This window comes from Octopus bimaculoides, chromosome 10 (assembly GCF_001194135.2).
Source record: "Octopus bimaculoides isolate UCB-OBI-ISO-001 chromosome 10, ASM119413v2, whole genome shotgun sequence".
NCBI lineage: Eukaryota > Metazoa > Mollusca > Cephalopoda > Octopoda > Octopodidae > Octopus > Octopus bimaculoides.
The window spans coordinates 81508125-81517445 of record NC_068990.1 but is presented as its reverse complement, the minus strand read 5'-3'; the positions used below and the strand labels follow the sequence as shown (position 1 = coordinate 81517445).

At 31.8% G+C, this 9321-nt stretch overlaps 1 protein-coding gene and 1 long non-coding RNA gene across 10 annotated transcripts in view; one reads left to right on the top strand and one right to left on the bottom strand.

The window, feature by feature from the left end:
- Positions 1-9321, bottom strand: part of LOC106871599 (tyrosine-protein phosphatase Lar) — a 586729-nt gene that overhangs the window by 514125 nt on the left and 63283 nt on the right. The gene's annotated exons all lie outside the window — the stretch shown is intronic.
- Positions 1-9321, top strand: part of LOC128248925 (uncharacterized) — an 88629-nt gene that overhangs the window by 78351 nt on the left and 957 nt on the right. The window contains exons 2-4 of one of the 3 annotated variants that reach the window (XR_008265082.1): positions 1662-1745; positions 3064-3204; positions 5928-5975. This is a non-coding gene — a long non-coding RNA (uncharacterized LOC128248925). Of the gene's footprint in view, positions 1-35; positions 1746-3063; positions 3205-5927; positions 5976-9321 lie in introns of those variants that run through there. The other 2 variants (XR_008265081.1, XR_008265080.1) reach the window with 2 other exon arrangements.

Sequence of the window (9321 nt, the reverse complement as noted above, 5' to 3'; positions counted from 1 at the left end):
TCTCTCTCTCTCTCTCTCTCTCTCTCTCTCTCTCTTTCTCTCTCTCTCCTCTTTATCTTCCTACCATAACAGATATAAAATTCTGAAGTACAGCCATTTTATGAATTGCAGTGATGATCTCAAATCAGAGCAAACTGTCCAAAATTATCATCCATACTTACTAACAAAAAGATTTATAGTGGTCACCAGTGAAGACTATTTTTAGATTCTCATCACATATTTAAACAATACTGATCCTATCACTGGTTCATGCACTATTTGTTGATTACTAATACCAAGATTTTGGCATACATAAAACACATACTTTTAAATGCAGGCAGGAAGTGTAATCCCTTCAAAATCTAAAGTATAACATAAACAGGAGTCATTCAGTGGGAGGTTGATTAGAAGTCAATACGAGTACGTATGAGTACAAGCTCAATATGAGTACATATGGGCTTTCATTTGCTTAATTCTTTTATTCTTTTACTGCTGTCAGTCATTATTTCAAAAACTAGATAGGTTTGTTTAATGAAATATAAGTTTTATATTATACACAACCGCACATTTATAGAAATGAGTATAGTCTGACTCTCAGTTTATTACTGGTACTTATTAACTCTGGAGGGGTAAAAGATAAAGTTAATTTTGTAGGGATTTCATCTCACATCCTAAAATCTTATAATTAAATACAAGGCATTTTTACTCCAAGGTTCTACCAATTCTAACATCCACAAACATCAAATATGTAAACCTTCATTTAAACTTTTCATATAGATTCATGCTGATAAACAGAGTTCAAGTTTTTATGCAGATCCATAAAAGAATATCGATTTCATGTTATAATATAGATCCATAGTGGAAAATGGATTTTATGCTATCATATAGATCCATACTGGAATATAAATTTTTTGTTTTTATGTAGATCTACACATGAAAATGGATTTCATGTTTTCATAAAGATCCATACTAAAAAATAGATTTCCTGTTTTCATATAGATCCATGCAGGGAAATTGATTTTTTGTTGCCATATAAATAGATTTAATGTTTTCTAATGCTTGTGAGATGTTAGAGAACCTATCTTTGTACTTAGAACACTTATAATTAATGAATTACTGGTGCATTAACTGCGTTTTGTTTCTATGCTATGTATGTACTACAGAGTATATCTATAGATCTTAATCATATTTTAATTATTTTTTTACTCAACCATGTTATATTTTCCAATCCAAACCCGCTTAATTTAGATTTCATCATTTCATATTTCCTAGTTAATGAATTCTTAACAATGAATCATCAGTTTGTAAGTTACCATCAGCTAATTTGTCCAGTCCAAAGAAGAAGAAGGAAAAAAAATCTCATTATCATAAACCAGCCTCTTTCATTGCAGAAATTCTAAATTATATTGCCAATAAGCAAAGAGCTAACTAAATACAAAGAGTCATCGTCGCCATCATCATCATCATCTTTTAATGTTCAACAAAAAAAAAAAAAAATGATAAAAAATATCAAAATGTTAAATTGCAAATTATAAAGAAAATTGTATAACAAAGGATATACACACATACGCACATATATTAGCAGCCAGTTGATGGTTCACTTTGTTGCTATTCGGTACCAAGCATGTTCAATAATGCAATTTTGTCTTTTCATTACTTTTTTATTCTTCTACTTGTTTCAGCCATATGGTTGTGGCCATGCTGGGGTACTTCCTTGAAGAATTTTAGTTGAAGGAATCAACCCCAGTACTTATTTTTTAAGCCTGGTAATTATTCTATCAGTTTCTTTTACCAAACTGCTAAGTTTCAGGGAAATAAACACACTAACACTGGTTGTCAAGCTGTGGTAGAGGGGGCACACACACCTTTCAATTTCTGTCCACCAAATCCACTTACAAGGCTTTGGCTAGCCTGAGGTTATAATAAAAGACACTTGCCCAAGGTGCCACACACTGGGACTGAACCTGGAGCCAAGTCATTTGGAAGCAAACTTCCTACCACACAGCCACACCTGCCCCTTTATAGATTACATAATCTTTACACTTACAGCAAATAATAGTATGTCATGTATTAATCAGTATGTAGATGACTGCATAATCCCAATGAAACACCAGATCTTCAGAAGATCTGATAATGTTACGATACTTTCTTTATTCAGGTATTACCCTGCTTGCTAATACCGGTGCTTCTGGCAGAGAAAATGGAGTTAGGTATATATTTTTCATTTTAGTGTATGTATAGTCAAGAAATTTTTCTATTACAACTCTATCTTTATTGACATTGAACATCAACTCTGAGAGTTAACACAGAGAGCGCCTTTTCGTCAATAATTTCCAATAGTAACTTATGAAACTCACCTATCACTTCCATGTTAGCTTTAACAGTTTCATCACTTACCCTTATGCTGTACAAGCCTGTAAAATCAATCAGGCAACAATAAATATTTCTTCCTCAACATGTTATTAATTTTTTTTACCTTTAAATCTTCAAAAAGAGTTATGACTTTCTCTGAATGTAATTAAGACATCATTATGTTGATGCTGTCATCCATTCACACAGTTTTTCTATTTCTTTCATCACTGACCTTCATTCCTTACTAATTATCACGGAATTATATAGGCACAGAATCTTTTAGATGTTACATAATACACTATTTGTTCTTTAAAATTGTTGCACCAGCAGAGCAATTCATCCCAAGCACATCTGTTCTGTTTATCATTTTCTCACTTCTTTCAATTCCCTTTATAATATCCACCCTGCTTTCCAATACAGCGTTGCAATATTTCTACCACCATCATCACTGGCTCCACTCTAAAGCTTCTAAGATATTTTAGGGTGATTGAAAATTTATTTGTAAAAACCACAAATAACAATGAATCACAGGCATGACATCACACAAAGTGACAAGAAATGTATTTACAAGGTGATTATGAGGAGCTAAATCCATCTGTTATGTCGTAGTTGAACTTCCAAACCGGTGAAGTGTTCAAAATTTGTATTTGCAAGCAAGCTTGTTTGTTTCTCTGAAAGTTCATAACAACTAAAAGAGTACTTGTAACTGTTATTGTTATTTTTATGGTTTAGCCAGAGGAAGAAGAGGAGTGCTTATGACAAGTAAAGAAACTGAGCTTGCAGTTATCTTCAAATTGGAAACCTAGCCCAAATTTTGGCAGAAAGTAGATTTGGATAAAGGCAAACAACATCCAGGTTGTTGTATTAAATGAGGTAAGAGATCAAGCTACAGACACTCATCAGAAGTACTTCTCAATCTAAGGCCATTAAATATCTCAGTGTTGTTTCAGTCGACAAGAAAGATATCGGTTGTCTATTTTTCTCTATAATGAATTACGAATGAAGAAGCAGAGCTTTAAAAGTGTGTGATATGGAAATTTTAACTAAAATGAAAAACCGAATCAAAACAATTTGAAAAGTAGATTCATGTTTTAAAAAACTATTTTGAATAATTTTTCAGTTAGCTCTCTTAAATAAAAATCTTTAAGTAAATATCTTTGAAATGAATTCTATCTTAATTTAAAATTCAGTGACTAACATAAAAAAAAAAATTCCATTGAATAACATAGCCAATATAATCGTGCATGCAATAACATTTCTTCCAAGTTTTATATAAATCAATAAAATTCACAATTTAGCTGAATATATGCTTGTAAATTTAAATATATTTATTCAAATATATTCATCCTGTGTATATATAATGGGAATCTCAAAGATAGATTAAAGCTAAGTGAGTAAAGCTCTATCTGCAATGAAAGAGTCAGCTTAATTTTTTTTATAGGATGGACAATAATTGGATGATGGTGACTGATGATTAATAGTTAAGAATTAACTAAGAAGTATTATGTAATAAAATTCAAATTCAAATTAAGTGAGTGAGGATAAAAGAATCTAACACTGATGGGGCATGTAAAACATCCAATTCAGTATGTTTAAAAAAAAATATACATACATATATGTATATATAAATACATGTATATATATATATATATATATATATATATATATATATATATATATATATATATACGCACACATGAATATAACAAAATTAAAATTAAAGCATATAGAAATATCTACAACCATACAGAACATATCAGTGAATGATATTCATTTAAAGTAAATAAAGTGTGTTATTTAGCAACAAATCTATCCAAATCAAACATTTAGACAGGAATTTTAAATATCAGAAAGTTATTTTGTAAATATATATTATTAAAAGGGATTCTTTTCTGACAAAGGCATAACAGTGTACATTCAAGGAGGGGACAGGTATAGCCAATTATATCACTTTTTATATTTGACAGGTATTATTTTATTCACTTAGTGAGGTTTGAACTCAGAATGTAAAGACCATATGACCTTTTGCCCATCATCTTCCACTTCTTCCGTACGATTCCATACTATTAAAGAATATTAGATACTAGAAATCTGTATATGCAAATAGCATATGCAGAAACAAAATAGTTTATTCACACTTCAAGAAAAATATCAGAGAATTAGGTAGTTATTGCAGGTCAAACAGTCATACAGAGATTTTCTCGTTGTCTTATGTTAATTTTATTAAAATAAGTCAGGTATCACCGTAACACTAAGGTATGTATTGCAACATGAAGATAGAAATCAGTCACTTTGACAACAATGTATAAATCTCTATAACACCAAGGTAGATATGACTATAAAACCTAAGTTGATATCACTATAATACTAATGCCAATATCAGTAACACTAATTCAGATATTAGTATAATACCAAGATTGATATATAATATCTAGATGCATATTACTATGACAACATAGATAGGTGTTTTTATAACACCAATGCAATTATCACTCCATCAAGATGGTTATTACCTTTGTAACACAAAGGTATTTATCACTGTTACACCAAGAGAGACAGCACTGTTATGTCAAAGTACATAGTGCTATAACAACAAGGGTAGAGATTTCTATATCATGATACTGCAAGAACAGTGGATTTAAATTCTTGACAGTTGACAATGATATAAAAATGGAATTATTACAAGAAAATTTACCATCTTTGGTAGGTTGCAGTGTTCACTTAGTACAACAAAAATACCTACCTATGAAATATATGAGTGTGTTAATGTGTTAGAGCATTTATGTAATTAGAATATATAGGTTTTATCTTTGTATTTCTTTCAAATACTTTTTATATTTGCAGCTATACTTAGTTTTGTATTCAATCTTACATTAATTTTCATGTCTGTTTTTCTCTCGATCTGTGTGTGTGAGTGAGTGTGTGTGTGTGTGTGTGTGTGTGTGTGTGTGTGTGTGTGTGTGTGTGTGTGTGTGTGTGTGTGTGTGTGTGTGTGTGTGTGTGTGTGTGTGTGTGTACACACACATAATTTTCCTTGTACATATGATTGTTTTCTAAGCATATATTCATAAATAGTGATAACTAATAATGTTTATAAATAACTGTGATATTTTCAGTAAAACTGATTAAACACCCAAAAGCTAAAATTCATTTCCCTACATCTAAATAAAGATGGGTTTTAAAGAACTGACATAAATATCTTAAAACTTCAGTAACTTGTAGCAAGTAAAATATCTAAAATTTTATTTCAACTGCTACTTAATATGCCACTCTCAGGGTATAATTTACATTTTATCCTGAAGCAAAAGAAACAATCTATGTAAAATCATTCAAACATTTGTAAAGTGCTTTTATAAATTTACTTATCCAGAAGATGAACAGACAATATTAACTCAGTTCAAATCCTGCCAGACAATTCTTTTTATACTTTTGGGATTTGATAAAAATAAGTACTGGTGAACTACTAGGCTGATCTACATGCATATTTCATCCAAACACTAAAATTTGTGTTTCTATAGTTATGTCAGAGACTAATATTATCATAGATTTTAATTATTCTCAAAACGAAATAACATTTTAATGTGAATGTTTGGCAGAATTGTCAGAGCCTTGCAGTAACTGTTCCAAGTCCAAATTTTGTCAAGGTAAACTATGCTTTTTTTTATCATTCAAAAAAACTATGTTTCATTTTTACCATTCAAATACCAGAATAGATTCTACTTCTCCTCTGTCTTTCTCTCTTTCTCATGTACACACTTCCTGAGAATCAGCTATACTACACTTTAAGAGGGTTGTGGGGGGACCATTCACAGTGTTCGTTTCCTTCAGAAAATGGAGATGATGTGAGTGAGAAGCTAGCATGCCCTTCTCATTTATAGTATGCTTCAAAAAGAATTGAAAGACACCAGAAAACATGGTTGGTGGTATTGGTGGTGAATGAAACAATGTGTTGTATGGACAGACTGTTAAAAAATATAATCCACCTTTGCTTCCAACAAAAAAAGAAAAATCAGTATTTGAATAATTTTTTGCCGTTATGACTGAATTCTGAATCTGTTGTGTAAATATGAATAAACAGCCAAAGTTAAACACAGTTTCAATAAAACTAAAACCATATAATGCGATGGATGAAATTTTTAATTTCAATTTGAATAATAGCTAAACCAGAAGTAAACCCAATTAATAGAATATCAAGTTATCTATTATATGCTTGATAATAATAACCTAGTTGTTTTCTTCACATAGTTTTAGTATCCATTTATTCTATGCTGGTACAGACAGGTCTGTAATACAACATTAAACTACATATATTGTAATCTGATGTCATCTTATGGTAGCTATCGTTTTTGTGAAAATCAATATTTTCAGATATGATTTAACCATATTCTCTCAAGTGTTTCTTGGCCTACATCTACCAGAGGTACCATATCAACTTATTATTATTATTTATTCATTCACTTCACATCTAATTGTTGTAGAACCTCTCTATTCACTATTCATGTCTCACTGCCTTTTGTATGAAAAAACAAAACCTTTTTGTTGGCAACAAATATAACAAGGACTTCTATTTGGTCAGCAGGCTGAATGACTGTAGAGAGGCTTGTAATCAGTATTATTGAGTTTCAAGGAAGAAAGAATGAAATTGTATATGTCAAACATGTTAATGTTATAAATGAAGTGAAACACTAACAACCAGGAATCAAAACTGGTTATGGATATGGTTTGTTCAAACTTTATCTTAACTTTACGATGCCCACTAGTAAAATATAGTGAGATACATCTATAATGAAATGACTAGAAAGATCAAAATATACTGTTTCATAGTATGCAAAAAAAAAAATTATAAAAGTAAAAAGGAAATTAAGAAGCTAAATATGCAGTGAAAATATTTGATGATTGATAACAGTTATATGTATTTAGACCCTATGGCAAGGCGTTATCCTTCTTTAGTCATTCTAGATGAAATTTAAGTCTCTACATTCACTTCATCTTTGAATAGTTCATGGAAGGAAGAACATCCAAACTATTTGCTTTAACAATTCAGGTGCAAATATCTAAATTTGCAAAAATCATTCAACCTCTGCTAGAAAAACAAAAAAAATGGATTGAAGAATGAAAGAAAGAGAGAGAGAGAGAGAGAGAGAGAGAGAGAGAGAGAGAGAGAGAGAGAGGAGGGAGAGAGAAAGGGAGAGTAAGTGTGTATGTGTGGATGTTTCTAAATATTTGAACATTTGCTAGAATTTTTTCAGGAGAAACTGGTATTACAGATAGATGTCAAATTCTACAGTAAAACACTCCATCATGTAATAGAAAGTGATACTTACTTTTCAGCTGTAGGTTAACATTTTACCCCAAACTGTTCAAATGCTTGAACGGGAACACACATGTACACACACACACACACACACACACACACACACACACACACACACACACACACACACACACACACACACACACACACATACACACACACGTTCTTAATTCTATATTTCTGTTCCATACTGTACTACACATCTGGCTCTTTGTGAACAGTTCCCCTAGCATATTCAGTGAAAAGTTGATGGCCCCTCACTCAACCCTTCTCCATTTATTGAGAAAAGTGTGTAGTAAGTAGTTTCTCATGACTCTTCACTCAGCACAACCAGGCTAATTCTGAGAGAAAGAAAGAGAGAGAGAGAGAGAAGAATCAATTCTAGTACTTGACGGGGTACTATAGTATTAAATGACCCTGAAAGGATGAAAACCGAAGGTGACCTTGAACTCAAAGTGCAGGGAGCTAGATTAAATACACAAGGCATTCTATTCAATGCTCTAACAATTCTGCCAATTTTACTGTGTTGGTCAGGACATCAAGTTATGTAAGCGAAGCAAGTAACATAATATTTAGATGGCTAATAGCACAAAAGATTATGCATTAAATTAGAATGGTTAGTGACATAAAGGTTAAGATATTGTTCTTATTCAAATATCCTGGCCTAGAATTGCACAATTTGAGCATACATTAAGGTGCACCTTTGTATAAGTATGTATATGTACACATGCACAGAAACACATGTTTGCTACTGAATTAGTTAAGACTCTGTGGAAGTCTAGCAGTTAAGTAGTAGAACAACTTTTTGCTACCCCAGAATGGCTGCAGCTCTCAAACTGAAACTAGTAAAGAAAAATAAAAGCTGATTAGGCAAGACATAAAGAAAGTAAATAAAAGAATTTATTTTATGTGTTCACTCAACCTGTAGAAATAGCAACCAAATTTTCTTCATATCATATCATAATGTCCTAAATGTAATAATAACCACATAAATCCTGGAATCAGCTATACTCAGCCATTGAGTGAATGCATGCAAAAGGGTTTCATTTCTGTGTACATTTGGGCTCTACCGTGCTTCTATAGTTTATCCCAAACAATCACCCAGTGTTTACAACCATACTACAAGTAATAAACACCAACCTCATTGATAGCACCTTGGCTAAAATTTTAAACTGCATTCAATAATAACTATACAAGGTACACAGACATGTACTTAGTTGTGCAGTGGAAGTACACAGCTTAGTGTATTGGGTGTAAGGCTCATAATCGTAAGATCAAGAGTTAAATTCTTGGATCGGGTGGCATGTTGCATCCTTGAGCAAGGTTTTCATTTCACATTATTCCAGTGCTTGCTCCCTCTTGCTCTCACATCCTTGATGTTCCATTGAGTAAATTGTGAGAGTTGAGAGTGTCTCTATTTGTTGATGACTGCATAAGGCACCAATAATGAAAGCAACTATAATGGTACAAGCAACTAGGTTGCATATATTTGCAAGTGATGGGCTTGGTTTGGTTGGAAAGCAGACATTACTACTACTACTACTACTACTACTACTACTACTACTACTACTACTACTACTACTACAGCAATAACAACAACAACAACAGTGATTTCCTCAAATGAAACAAATTACTATTCCCTAGAAATGTTTATTTTATTAGTATTACTACATCAT